General features: G+C 36.3%; 1 protein-coding gene across 4 annotated transcripts in view; it reads left to right on the top strand.

The window, feature by feature from the left end:
• ZCCHC7 (zinc finger CCHC-type containing 7) overlaps positions 1 to 15,636 on the top strand; it is a 256,065-nt gene that overhangs the window by 204,989 nt on the left and 35,440 nt on the right. The window lies entirely within an intron of this gene.

Below are 15,636 nucleotides of genomic sequence, written 5' to 3'. Positions count from 1 at the left end.
TGACAAAATGCGAGATCATGACCAGAGCCGAAGTCGGATGCCTAACCGACTGAGCTATCCAGGCGCCCCTAAAGCAGTGTTCTAACAGAGATCTTACTGAATGGTTTGTCAGGACGCAGCATCAGCAAATATTGTAAACCCATGCTTGCCCCCTTTGCTTAATGTGCTTGCCAAGTAAAGGTTGAAATAAAAGAGGTATGTAATAAATAACATGTAAATTTATATGTCTGTTCATGCATAGTTACATGAAAATATATACCCACTTAGCAGTTGTATACAAAGGTCTATCTATCTGAAGCCTGGCTTGATGCTGCTTATTGATGGTTCTTGCTGATAGAATAGTCTTAAACAAGAAGAAGGACAAAATCACCAGTACTTTAGATCTGCTTATCTTAGTTCTTTCTTTAGATTAAAAAAAAAGGGGGGGGGGGTAATTTAAAAGACATTCAGTTACTTGTAGCACGTTAAATTTAAGCACATTGTTATCTTGGACATCATTTTACATCATTTGGGATTTTAGTCACAATTTCAAATTTTTTTTTTTTTTAACGTTTATTTATTTTTGAGACAGAGAGAGACAGAGCATGAATGGGGGAGGGTCAGAGAGAGGGAGACACAGAATCCGAAACAGGCTCCAGGCTCTGAGCTGTCAGCACAGAGCCCGACGCGGGGCTCGAACTCACGGACCGTGAGATAATGATCTGAGCCGAAGTCGGCCGCTTAACCGACTGAGCCACCCAGGCGCCCCTAGTCACAATTTCAAAGACCAGAGGGGCTGTGGAAGTTAATATATTTTTTTAAAGTAAGGATCTTTTAATTTGTATTTCCCAAAGATATGATACAAAGCCACAAACATTTTTCTAATTTTATTTATATTGAAATATCCTATAACCTTTTCCTAAAAAAAAAGTAATACAGCTTTTTGTTAATATGAATTTCAGATTAAAACACACTAGAAGATGAATGTTTGGTATATATGTTTCTCATGTAAATATATCAGTTATCTATTGTAATTTTTAAAATGTCTTTTTAAACAAAAACAGGGTCACTATCCCATACATTGTCTTACAGCTTCATTTTTTTTCTGCTTAATTCCTTATGAATGTATCACTGTATTAGCTCATAAAGATCTACCTTTCTTATGGTTAATTTTTATTCCACTGTATGGATGTACCAATTTACCCAGCTGTTTATCTACCAATACATCTAAATTTATAGTTACAACCCATTTTTTTAAGCAAACAGTGCTGCAGTAAACATCTGTGTGTGTGTGTATGTGTGTGTGTGTGTGTGTGTGTGTGTGTGTTGTGTGTATAAGATTATTTTATTAAGTCAGATTCTGAGTGGGATTGTGTAATTAAAGGATATGTATATTTACATATGGATAAATATTGTCAAATTGTTCTTCCAAAAGATAGTACCAATGGGGGCAGCCAGCTGGCTCAGTCAGTAGTAGAGCATGAGACTCTTGATCTTAGGGTTATAAGTTCAAGCCCCGTGTTCAGTGTAGAGATTACTTAAAAATAAAATCTTCTGGGGTGCCTGGGTGACTCAGTAAGTTAAGCTTCCAACTTTGGCTCAGGTCATGAACTCGCAGTCTGTGAGTTCAAGCCCCGCATCGGGCTCTGTGCTGACAGCTCGGAGCCTGGAGCCTGCTTCGGATTCTGTGTCTCCCTCTCTCTCTGCCCCTCCCCTGCTCATGCTCTGTCTCTCTCTGTCTCTCAATAAATAAATAAATGTTAAAAAAATTTTTTTTTAAACAAATAAAGTCTTTTAAAAAATAAATAAATAAAAGGTGGTACCAATGTATCACCACCTGTCAGGTGTATTTAAGAATGCTCTTAAGACAGTAAATTTCATATATTAAAAAATAAAAAAATAAAAAAAAAAAGTTTTTAAATTGCAAAGAAAAAAAAAAAAGAATGGTCTTAACATTATAATTGATCTTTTAAAATTTTGGCCAATCAGATAAGGAGAAAATGATATCATATTGTTTTTATTTGTATTTCTTAGGCCACTAGTGATGCTGAATGTGATTCTCAAGACAAGGTGTGGAAACAGAAGTTATTTCATTCTAGGGGCACCTGGGTGGCTCACTTGGTTAAGCGTCCAACTCTTGGTTTCAGCTCAGGTCATGATCTCACAGTTTGTGAGTTCGAGCCCCACATCGGGCTTCGTGCTGACAGTGTGGAGCCTGCTTGGGATTCTCTGTCTCCCTCTCTCTCTGCCCCTCCCCTGCTCGTTCTTTCTCTCAAAATAAATAAATAAAAACTTTAAAAAATATTAAAAAAGAAGAAGAAGATGCTGTTATTTCATTCTAAAGTAGCTAAAGTGAGGCCCCTGGTTGGTACAGTTGGTGGAGCATGTGGCTCTTGATCTCAGGGGTGTGAGGTCCAGCCCCACGCTGGTTCTAGAGATTACTTAAAAAAATAAAATGAAATATTTTTTTAAAAGTAGCTTAAACTTACTTTTTAATATTTACTAAGTTTTAAAATTAAAATCCTAAGTTGGCTTGGTTTTATACCTCTGTTCTCTACATTATTTTGTCAATTATAATTTTTTTAGCCAGATTTTCTAGTTTGGCAGTTACATTTAATAGCATATTTCTTTACTCCTTTCTTGTAATAAGCTCTTACAAATATGGTCTTATTTGCCTGTGATAACAGAAGGGTCTCAGACAGACATTATCATGAGCAGTGTTTTTTTTTTTGTTTTTTTTGTTTTTTTTTTTTTAGTAAGAAACTAGCACAGAACCGTTAAGGATGATTTGTAAAAGGTTATATAATCAGCTGTGAATTAAGTCTGTAGTCCATTCTGCTTAACTTCTTAATTTTGGCCTCTAATGTATGTTAAATTTTTAATCGCCTTGAGGATTAATAACCCCAGTGAATGTAAGGTTTTAAGATTGGGTTAGGCTGTGGTCGACTTCAGAGAAGGCAGCACCCTTTCCCCTAAATCTGCCAAGATCTAACTTGTTGGGTGTTTTTATAATTATGTGGTGAATGTTCTGGACACTAGTTGATCTTTTTCCAGCCTTCCCACCTTGCGTAGGATTCCCCCAGAGCCCAATCAAACCTGGACTTCACTGACTCCATCTGCAGAAGCTTATAGTCCTTCTATCATCTGAGAAGCTCTTCATGAGAATTCACTTGGAAGCAGAGTCATTTTGGCCTCAGGTTGCTGGAACTATTCAGCCAGTCCCCCATACATGCTTTAAATTTATCTTAAAACCTGGCCCTCCACAGAAAGTATTGCTTCCCTTGCAACCCTCTCAAATGCTTGCTGCTCATTCCTTCTTTCTTTTTTTAAAGTTTATTGATTGATTGATTGATTGATTGATTTTGAGAGAGAGCGTGCATGTGTGCAGGGGAGAGGCAGAGAGAAAGAAAGAGAATCCCAAGCAGGCTCCACACTGCCAACAGAGCCTGATGCTGGGCTCAATCTCACGGTCATGAGACCATGACCTGAGCCAAAATCAAGAGTCAGATGCTTAACCGACTGAACTACCCAGATGCCCCTCTGCTAATTTTTTCTTGACCCACATACATGAATTACACTGTTTAGGGTTGAACTCTTTCTCACTCACATTATGGTTGCTTCAAAGTCCTTACTCCTCCCTCTTTATATGAATACTTGTGGCTTATTAAAGGCCCATACCCTCTGACAATACTGTCCTCCACCCTTCTTTGTCATTTTCATCTTTCTACCTGCTGGACTTGCTCCTCATTCACAGAGGATTTCTGAAGCCCTGGGTAATTATAGATGCCCTACCTTATCAATTAAGGAGATTAAGAAACTTCCATTTTTGCTTTATACTTTCCTATAGCCACACTACTGATCTCTGTAATGCCACAGTGCCAGTTATATGTGCAAAGAGAATTTGTAGTGAAAACTGGTGAGTGGTATTCATATTCTTGCTGTAATGAAAGAATTTTCCTGAACTCTGCTTGGAAATGCCTCATTTGTTAACTACTGCATAAAAGCGATTTGGTTCAAATTACAGAGTTTTATAATGTAAGGGATAGAAAGATGGCTCAAGGCCTGCTAAAGTTAACCTGCATCATTGATACCTTCCAAAGGAAGAGAATCTGCAGTGTGGAAAGAATCTCAATTCTGACTCTGCCACAGATTCTCTTCTCTTGTCAACAGTTTTTAAATATACAGAAAATTTTAAAGTATGTGAACACATCTTGCATACACAGTCCCATTGTGTAAGGTATATCTGACATTTCCAAGGTAATAATAGCTATAGTTAATTACTTACTGAGTTTTAAGCACTGCGCTAAGTGCATTACTAACTAGGAAAAGGGGAGTACTTTTTTCACTGCTGTATCCTCAGCACATAATAGGTACTCTATAGATATTTGTGATTGTGTCGTTTATGTAATCCTCACAACTACCGTATAAGATATATACTGTTTTTTAATTTTTATTTTCTTTTAATGTTTATTTATTTTTGAGAGAGACAGACAGAGCATGAACAGGGGAGGGACATAGAGATAGGGAGACAGAATCCGAAGCAGGCTCCAGGCTCTGAGCTGTCAACACAGAGCCTGACACGAGGCTCGAACTCACAGACCACAGGTCATGACCTGAGCCAAAGTCGGACGCTCAACTGACTGAGTCACCTAGACGCCCCTTCCAGGTCAGATTTTTAAATGAGTAGAAGAAAATAACTTACACTTGATTCCCTTCATTAAACATTTGATGCTATAAAAAATGCTCTCTTAAATATCTGCTATATACTGATTTTTAGCAGGCCAAAAATTTCTTTTAAAAATGAGAACTCAGTATAAACTGTAGGCTTTCACAGACAGTAGTGGTTAATAAATGTTTCTTCAATAAATACATAACATAAAATGGAAAACTAGTGTCTTTTAGTTTAATTTTGGTGATTTTTTTAAAGGTTAGCTTAATCTTGGGGATTTCTAGTAGAAAATATAAAGTACCTAGTACAGCCATCTTATAGTTATGGCTTCATACTTGTATAAAGAGTGAAGAATTATTGAAATAATAATTTCAATAATATTGAAATTATATTATTTCTCCAGGTAGTTATTTAAGAAAAGGGGATTTATTTGATCTTTAGTCAACTCCAAGGAACACAGAATGGCATTCCTATGCCTCTTATCCTTTCGCTAGTCTTACTGAGATACTAGTGGCCAGAAACAAGACTGACTGAAACACAATTATTGAGCTCAGTAACTGAGCCAAGATTTGAATTAAAGTCTTCCTTAATTCAAATATTTTGTTATGTGTAATAGCGATTAGTTCTACCTTTGTTCAAAAACATCTCCACTGTTTAATCACCCAAATAAACTTGTTATATTTGTTTATCAAAAATTTGCTGGTTGCCTACTACATGCCAGGCAGTATTCCAAGTACTAAAGAAATAAAGATGAAGAAGACATGGTCCCTGCCTTCAAGTAGCTAAGAGTATAATAAGAAAGGCAGACATGTGAAAGAACAATGTAGAAGTGATGTGATGGGAGGTATACCAGGGTGGTGAAAATTAAATGAGAGAATATCAGAAGACTAAGCTTGGTTACTTGCAAGTCATAGATAACTGGGAAGTATAGAAAATGACATAGATCATAGGAGGGAGCCAAGAAACTGTGCCTATATTAACATGTCACCTGTCTCTGGAAATACTGGCTGTAAAGTAATGCCATAGGAACTCTTGAACCAGGCTACATGAGTTTTTCTGAAATAATATGGACTTGAAACATACACAGGGGTCAATATTTTCTGAGCACTTGTTTGCTTACCTACCTGTTCTTAACCTTCAAAAGCAAGGCAGAATATTTCTCCTTTCTGATTCTGTATCTCTTCCACTCATGGAAAGCCACTTTCCTATTGTGTCAGAATTTAATACATTGTTTTAGCCCTGGAAAGAATGATTCACAGCATAATCCAGAATCTGAACACTTTTCATCATTTCTGCCACTGTCCCCCTAGCTTAAGCTGCAAGCATCTACTGCCAGGATTACTCTAGTAGCCTCCTAAACTGGTTCCCTGCTTCCTTGCCCCTTTATATTCAGCTTCCAGTAGGTGGTTAGAGTAATCCTATCTATCTATCTATCTATCTATCTATCTATCTATCTATCTATCTATTTTAAAAGATTTTATTTTTAAGTAAGCTCTACACCCAACATGGGGCTTGAATTTACAACCCTGAGATCAAGAGTCACATGCTCTACTGACTGAGCCAGCCAACCGCCCTAGAATAATCTTTTTTTGAACATAACCCAGATTACATCAATCCTGTATTCAAAATCCTCAAATAAGACTTTGTATCTCTCCCAGAGTAAAAACTAAAGTCCTTAGAATCACCAACAAGACCATATGTGATCTAGCTTCTTGACCACATCTCCTATAGTAAGCCATTGCTTACTCCGCCTGGTCTCCTTGCTGTTTCTTAAAAGACCACACTTATTCTTGCCTCTACCTTTTGTTCTGTCTGCTGCATATCCAGGTATCCACAATGACTTACCTCCTTCATGGCCTTTACTCAAATGTCCCCTTTTTAGAGAGGCCTTCCCTGACCACCTTAATTGAGATAGTGCTTCCAACATTCCCTGCCCTTCTTCCCTGCTTTGTTCTTCTCCATAACACCTGTATTATACATTCTAAATGTATTTTTCTGTCTCCCCTAATTAGAATGTAAGCTCCATGTCTGTTTTCAGACATGTTCAATGGTATATCTCCAGCTTCAAGTGAAGAGCCTCACCTGCATAGGAGCTCAGTAGGGTTATTGAATAAGCAAATTAGTGAATTCGGGGCAACAGACCCCACTTACCTACCTACCCTCCAGTCATGCTTCCAAAAGTTGTCAAATCCTGCATATTGATACATAGGCTTGGCAATTCTCACCTTGACTCATAATACTTAAAGTCAAGTTTCAACAGGTTTTCCAAAAGCTGTGATAACCTATAGTATGCATAAAATAAAATGAAATATTTAAGGCAAAGGAAATCTTTTTTCTTATTTTCGCTCCCACTCTCTTAAATGACCAGTTCTACTTTCCTTAATATTTTCTTTAGAGATTTTCAATATCTCCATTTTAAATCAGTATTATAGGTATTGATGCTGTCCTGTGTTTTCAGTCTGTCAGCCGTCAGTTTTCATATGGAAAAATCTCCTCTGTCACTTTGTGATAGAATATACTGTGTCATCTTTTTCACACAAATCGAGAAGAGAAAAAATAAGACTAAAATTCTGGTTACCTTCTACAATTCAAAAAATCATAGACAAACTAATTTTCCTACCAAACTTAATTGAAGTCAAGACAAAAAAAATATATCATTGTAATAGATTGATATGTATGTTCACATAAATATGTAGTTCTGCTGACACCTAAACATTACACCTACTTTTTAGAGTAAAGAAAAAATCTGACTTAGGTTAGAATACTTTATTTCTCTCACTTTTTACAGCATTTTGATGTTGTTTCAACATAATGTTAGCGCAAGGGGTCATGACTAGGATTGATTGATTTGCTTAATAAAAAATAATTGTTGAATAGGCTTATAAAATGCTTATTTACCTGAGAGACCAGAATACCCCCAAGGAAGTTAAGTATGTTCTGTGCTTAGAGGTCTCTTATCCTCTTGTTTGGTATATGCAAAACTCATGATAATGTAACTGAAAATTCATATGTGTTCATTGTTCAGGGAGTAAATCCTGGAATTAGTAATTAATAATTCATTGGAACTGTTCCCAAATCACCTGATAAATGAATATCTGAAACTTTTCATGGATATATATGTGTATATACATGATATATATGTGTATATACACATATGTATCCATGCTTATGGAAATAACCTCAGAGGGTAAAAAGTTTTAACTGAAGGTATGTAATTTAGCACAGTTACAGTTTGAAGGAGAAACCCAGTCCTTAATTTGAAATTCTACTAAATGGTATACTTTCTCATCATCTGTGGCTAACCTGAAAAATTCCCCCGGTCTCTCTGACTGTCCCTATAGCACATACTTCATTACCTAGCATTAGTTACTTTCAGTAGACCTAGCAGATTGAGAGCAGGTTTACATTTTCTTTATAGAAGTTAAAAGAATAAGTTTGTAGAGGATAGAGACCTTTCTCTTTCTCTGTACCACTAACTTCCACCAAAAGAGGGAAAGGATTGTCCCCTTAAAGTCTATCTACCAAAATTAACAGCTTTAAAAACTAAAGGGATAAATAAACTTTAGTTTTTCATTGAGAATTTTGTGGGACGTGGAAATGAACTTTTCAGTGCAGTCACATTGGGAAAACTGGAGTCTTTGATAAATAGAGCAGTACACCACTGGGAATTTTATTAAATTTCAAACTCATTATACTTATTTATTTATTTATTTTTAAATTTTCAGTCCAAGTATAAAAGTCCATATAGACTTGGACTGGAATCTCACTATTAGATCCAATAATAAGGTCAAATTCTGGGACATAGTTATCTTTTCTGTCAATTTTAGGTAGGGAAATTAAGGGAAATCAGATTCTCATTGACACCTGGAAGGCTAAACATTTTATTTACTAAGCATTACAGACTAAAGGTCAATTCATCTGAACATTATAAATCTCGTACAGTTTTCTGATTGAGTTCTTTTATTTTTTAAAAGTTTATTTAGAGCATGTGTATGCATGCATATGGGCGGGGGAGGGGCAGAGAGAGAGAATCCAAAGCAGGCTCCATGCTGTCAGCATAGAGCCCAACATGAGCCTCAATCCCACAAACTGTGAGATCATGACCTGAGCCAGAATCAAGAGTCAGACTGTCAACCAGCTGAGCCACCCAGATGCCCCTGATTGAGTTCTGATCTTCCTTCATGAACAAAAATAAATGGGGTAGAAGAATGCATACCAAGCTACTAGGCTGATAACACTAGATTTCCTCAGCTGACTGGTAATGGATTAGAAGAGGGATAGGAGACATGATTAGTTTTGCCTTTATTTTTTTTTTATTGTATTATTGCATTTATTTAAAAACAGAAAAGAGACTATTATTTCTGCAAAATTTCAGTTTAATAACAAGTGTGATCTTGGCATGTTGTACAGCCTTCTAATGATTATTGCCTTGATCAAAAAAAAGTAATAGGCTATTTAAGAATTTCAAGAACTCAAGTAAATTCTGTAATGTTATGAGCTAATTGAGCTTTTAGCTATATAATGTTAAAATAATTCTCCCTGGGCACCCCTGGGTGGCTCAGTGGGCTAAGCGTCTTACTCTTGATTTTGGCTCAGGTCAGGATCTCATGATTGAGTTGGCGGGATAGAGCCCTACTAACAGTGTGGACCCTGCTTGGGATCCTCTCTCTCCCCCTCTCCCTGCTCCCTGCCCCCCAACTCATGCTTGCTCACGCTCTTTCTCTCTCTCTCAAAAAATAAATAAATAAATTTTAAAAAATAATAATTCTCTCTGTGGTCGTAGATACTAAAGGAAAAGTATACACCCTAAGAACACTAATGAGAGAATTTCAGGTATATAAGAAGATAATACTCAGCTTTTAAATTAATTACCTCATGAAGTATTATTCTAAACTTTTATTATTTTTTCCATAGCCAGTGATCTTTTACACAGGAATTAATAATGAAATAAACTACAGTGTTTTCACTTACCTGTTCCTCACAGACCAGACCTCTGAGAAAACTAAACTTTTCCATGAGTGAGTTTGTCAGAGATCTATACAATCCTTGGTAGATACCACCTCAGTTCCCAATACTACCAGATTGACAGAAGTCTCTCTTTAAAAAAAAAATAATAATAATAATAATTTTTTTTTTTTTTTTTTTTAGAATGGGCTGATAGAAAAAATTAAGGCATATGTGAAGAACTGGTAGATCTAAACAGGAATGAGATGGCACCAAATGTAATAAACTTGTTATGAGAAATAGGAAAAAAAGAAATAGGAGGAAAATTGAGAAAAACCTAATTCATTTTTCACAGTGTGAATACAGAAGATAGAGGAAAAGTGGTCCAAAGGAAAATGAACAAAAGAAATTCTGATTAAGAGAGCAGGTACCCACTACAAGAGGGGGAAAAAGTCCCACATCTATCTAGACATATGCTAGTGAAATGTCTGAATGTCAAACAAAAATCAAACAAACATCCAGACAGAAAAATTAAAAAAAAATTTTAAATCCACACATATTACACACACACACACACACACACACACAACATCAAGCTTGCATCAAACTTCTCCTGTGCAGTACTAAATTGCAGAAGTACTCTATTGCAGAAGGCAATAGAGAAATCCCTAGAGGGTAGAGCATTCTGAGAAAAATAGATGACATTGCCAAGCTGTTGTTCATTTGTGAATTTATTGGAAAAATCAGAGAATAAAATTAGCAGCAATGAAGAATGAAACCAGGAAGGCATAAAGTGAATGTATGAATACCTCCTGTTGATCTGTTTTTATTTTTTTTTTATTTTTTTTTTTCAACATTTTTTATTTATTTTTGGGACAGAGAGAGACAGAGCATGAACGGGGGAGGGGCAGAGAGAGAGGGAGACACAGAATCGGAAACAGGCTCCAGGCTCCGAGCCATCAGCCCAGAGCCTGACGCGGGGCTCGAACTCACAGACCGCGAGATCGTGACCTGGCTGAAGTCAGACGCTCAACCGACTGCGCCACCCAGGCGCCCCTGTTGATCTGTTTTTAAACTTCTTACAAATTTTAGAAAAAATTCTTTAAAAATGTACTTTGAAAACTTACAAGTGGGGCGCCTGGGTGGCGCAGTCGGTTAAGCGTCCGACTTCAGCCAGGTCACGATCTCGCGGTCTGTGAGTTCGAGCCCCGCGTCAGGCTCTGGGCTGATGGCTCGGAGCCTGGAGCCTGTTTCTGATTCTGTGTCTCCCTCTCTCTCTGCCCCTCCCCGTTCATGCTCTGTCTCTCTTTGTCCCAAAAATAAATAAAAAACGTTGAAAAAAAAAATTTAAAAAAAAAAAAAAAAAAAAAGAAAACTTACAAGTATAAGGATAAAAATAGGACCAGAAATATCAATGATCACAATAAATAAATGGATTAAATGCTCTTATTAGAAAATAAACATTCCAGTGTCAGGAACCAAAAAGGAAAAGGGAGAATAGCTTTAACTTAAAAAAAATGTCCATCCAGGGGCGCCTGGGTGGCTCAGTCGGTTAAGCGTCCGACTTCAGCTCAGGTCACGATCTCGCGGTCCGCGAGTTGGAGCCCCACGTCGGGCTCTGGGCTGACGGCTCAGAGCCTGGAGCTTGCTTCCGATTCTGTGTCTCCCTCTCTCTCTGCCCCTCCCCCGTTCATGCTGTGTCTCTCTCTGTCTCAAAAATAAATAAACGTTAAAAAAAAAAAAAGTCCATCCAAAGAAACCATTAATAAAATTAAATGACAGACCACGACTTAGGAAAGATTTTTATAAAATACATGATAGGATAATTATTTCTAATATGTAAAAAGCTCTTATAAATTAATAGGAAGAAAAAAATGTCTTAATAATCAGGGGTTCCTGGATGGCTCAGTTGTTTAAGTGTCTGTCCGACTCTTGGTTTCAGTTCAGGTCATGATCTCACAGTTCGTGAGTTCGAGTTTGCACTAGGCTCTGCACCGAGAGTGCTGATTTTCTCTCCCTCTTTTTCTGCTCCTCCCCTGCTTGTGCTTTCTCTCTCTCAAAATAAATAAATAAACTTAAAAAAAAAGTAATAATCAGTGTTAGAGAAGATAATGCTTCTGGAGTTCACTGATGGATGTTTGGAAAGATATATCTACAAGGAGCACCTGGATGGCTCAGTGGATTGAGCGTCCGACTCTTGATTTCAGCTCAGGTCTTGATCTCATGGTTCATGAGATCAAGCCCCATCCATCTCTGTGCTATCAGCACAATTTGGGATTCTCTCCCCCTCTCTCTCTGCCCTTCCCCCACTCACACTCTCTCTGACTCTCTCAAAATAAAAATAAGTAAACATTTTTAAAAAAGAAATATTTAAAAAGAAAAGATATATCTATAAGAACATTCATCTCAGAATTGTTTATAATGAAAATTAGAAGCAACCCAAATATTTAACATTCCAGCTGATTTAAGTAACTTACAATACATTTCATATAATGGAATACTCTTCAACTATTTAAAAAATGATATAATAATGAATATTGAAATATAAAGAAGTTACTAGTACAGTAAGTGAAATGCATAAATTATAAAACAGTAGATGAAATATAATCCTGTTTCCATACAAATACACATATTTATAAATATATATAGATTTGCATAGAAAAAATCTAGAATGAAGTCTTCTAAAATGTTTACTATAGTTAAGAATTATAGAAGAGGCACCTGGGTGGCTCAGTCAGTTAAGCTTTGGCTCAGGTCATCATCTTGCAGTTCGTGAGTTCGAAACCCATGTGAGGTTCTGTGCTGACAGCTCAGAGCCTGGAGCCTGCTTCAGATTCTGTGTCTCCCTCTCTCTCTGCCCCTCCCCCTCCCCCTCCCCCTCCTTCTCTCTCTCTCTCTCTCTCTCTCTCTCTGAAAAATAAACATTAAAAAAAAAGAATTATAGAAGAGTTTATTTATTTATATTTTAATTTGAGAGAGAGAGAATCCCAGGCAGACTCCCTGCTCAGTGTGGAGCCTGACACAGAACTCAATCCCACAACCCTGGAATCATGACCTGAGCTGAAATCAAGAGTCAGATGCTCAACTGACTGAGCCACCCAGGCACCCCTATTTTATATTTTTATAATGAATATATATTCATTTTATAGTTTTTTATCTTGATGTTTAATGTGCAGTACTCTATTGCCACTTACAAACATTTTAGGAATAGTATCTCCAGTAACCAATCTAGCCTATGTTCATTCTTAAGTAATTACACCCACTGTGGGGCTCAAACTTACAACCCTGAGATCAAGAGTCACATGCTCTACTGTCTGAGCCAGCTAGGCACCCCATTCTTCTTCTTCTTGTTCTTTTTAAAATTTTTTTTTACATGTATTTATTTTTGAGAGACAGAGAGAGAGCACAAGTAGGGGATGGGGCTGTCAGCACAAAGCCCGACACGGGGCTCGAGCCCACAAACCATGAGATCATGACCTGAGCCAAAGTCTGACGCTTAACCGACTGAGCCACCCAGGTGCCCACCCCATTATTCTTATTTTAATAATAAAATTGACTTTTTTTCTTTTGGTGTTCAGTACTATGAATATGTATAGATTCATGTAAACACCACCACAGTCAGGATATAGAACCGTTTCACCACCCCAAAAAACTGCCTCATGCTATCTCTGTATAGTACCTTCCCCTGATTCATAACTTCTGGCAACCACTGATTTGTTTTTAATTACCATGGTTTGTTTTTAAGAACATCATGTAAATGGAATCACACCATTATATAGTTTTGAGACCAGCTTCTTTCTTTCACTTACATTATGTCTTAGAGATTCATCTGAGTTGTTCCATGTGTCAATAATTTATTCCTTTGCAGTATTCCATTGTATGGATGTATTGCAGTTCGTCCACTTATCCATTGAGGAACATTTGGGTTGTTTATAGTTTCTGACTATTACAAATAAAGCTGCTATGAATATTTGTGTATAGTCTTTTATGTGAATATAGTTTTCATTTCCTTGGGGTAAGTTTCCAAGTGGAGATTGCTGGTCCTATGTATGTTTAACTTTGTAAAAACTGCCATATTGTTTTCCAGAGTGGCTGAACCAATTTTGCATTCCCACCAGCAAAGTGAGAAGTCCAATTGCTCTGTATCCTCTCCAGCATTTGGTATTGTCAGTATTTTTTATTGTAGCCATTCTAGTAGTTGTGTAGTATCTATCTCATTGTGGTTTTAGTTTGAATTTGCCTAATGGCTAAAAATGTTGAATACACTTGCATGTGCTTATTTGCTATCCTTATATCCTTTTTAGTGAAGTGTCCTCATCCTTTCCTGGTTTTTCATTAGAGTGTTTATTTTCAGATTGTTGTGTTTTGAGAGTATTTTCTACATATGATATAAGGGGTATTTTAGATATGTTATTTCCATACATATTTTCCCAGTCTGTAGCTTATCTTTTTGTTCTCTTGACAGTTCTTTGGCAGAACAGTTTTTAAATTTGGTGAAATCCAGTTTATCAATTTTTTTTTCTCTTTACTGGATTGTGCTTTTGATGCCCTTTCCAAGAATTTTTTAACCAACTGCAGTTAACAAAGATTTTCTCCTGTGTATTATTCCAAAATGTTTATGGTTTTGTTTTATATTCAGATCTATGATCCATTTTGTGTTCATCTTTCTATAAAGTGTGAGGTTTAGATCCAGGTTTGTTTTTTTTTGTTTGTTTTGTTTTTTTTTTTACACATATGAATGATCAGTTATTCATCACCATTTGTTAAAAAGACTGTCCTTTCTGGGGCTCCTGGGTGCCTCAGTAGGTTGAGCGTCTGACTTCGGCTCAGGTCATGATCTCATAGTTGTGAGTTCGAGCCCCACATCTGGCTCTCTGCTGTCATTGCAGAGCCAACTTCAGATCCTCTGTCCCCCTCTCTTTTTGCCCTTCCCCACTCATGCACACACACTCTCTCTCTCTCTAAAAAAAATAAATAAACATTTTTTAAAAACTTAAAAAAAATAATTAAAAAACTATTCTTTCTCCAATGAATTGCCTTTACATCTTTGTCAAAGATTAAATGTCTACATCTGTGGATTCATTCCTGGAGTCTGTTCTGTTGCATTGATTTAAGTATCCATCCCCTCACCAATATCATATTGTCTTGATTATTAATGGCTTTGTAGTATTAAAATCAGATATTGTAATAACTTTGTTATCATTTTATAAAGTTACTCTAGCTATTCTAGTTCCTTTCCCTTTCCATCTAAATTTTAGAATGAGTCATGTATACCTACAAAAAAACTTGACAGAACTTCGATTATTATTATAGTCTGTAGATCACTATGGAGAGAATTGATTCTAACATTTTGAGTCTTCAATCCATGAACATAGTACATGTTTCCATTTATTTAGATCTTTAGCGTCTCTTATCAGAGTTTTGTAATTATCGTTTATACATTCTCTACATAGATTTATACCTAAGTACTTGATTTTTCTTGGGACTATAGCAAATGGTATTGTTTTTGTGGTTTTCAATTGTTTATTGTTTATATATAGAAAAAAGTTTGGAATGAAATATTTTTAAATGTTTGCAATGTTATCTCAGGTGGTAGTATTATATAGGTGACTTTTATTTTTTGTTTATCTGTATTTTCTGTCTTTATAATGAATATGCATTACTTTTATAATATTTAAGGTTATTCTTTTAAGAAAAAAAAGGACAAGCTTCTACACTAAAATTACTACAGTATTGGCACAACTTTGGACCTAAAGGTGATTACTTGCATGCCTGACACGTCCAGCGTGCTCTAAGATTCTTGGGAGAAGATGAAAAGGAAATTCCCCCAGGAGACTCCCCTGAGAATTAGAGAAGTAGAACTGGATATCGGTGAATAATTACAAATAAAAGGAGTTCATTGTAGTTGGTTAAGATGAATCAGGTTAACTTTCAGTAGTTTTAAACAACTTTCTACATATTTGTTACTTATGATGGACTTTGTGTAATTGGTTTATAAATAAAGTTCTGAATTCCCATTTTAAAATTATTTTACCTTTAGTTTA

The sequence above is a fragment of the Neofelis nebulosa genome, chromosome 12 (assembly GCF_028018385.1).
Source record: "Neofelis nebulosa isolate mNeoNeb1 chromosome 12, mNeoNeb1.pri, whole genome shotgun sequence".
Classification (NCBI taxonomy): domain Eukaryota; kingdom Metazoa; phylum Chordata; class Mammalia; order Carnivora; family Felidae; genus Neofelis; species Neofelis nebulosa.
Note: the sequence above shows the minus strand (reverse complement) of the source record. Positions and strands in the feature narration are given on the sequence as shown.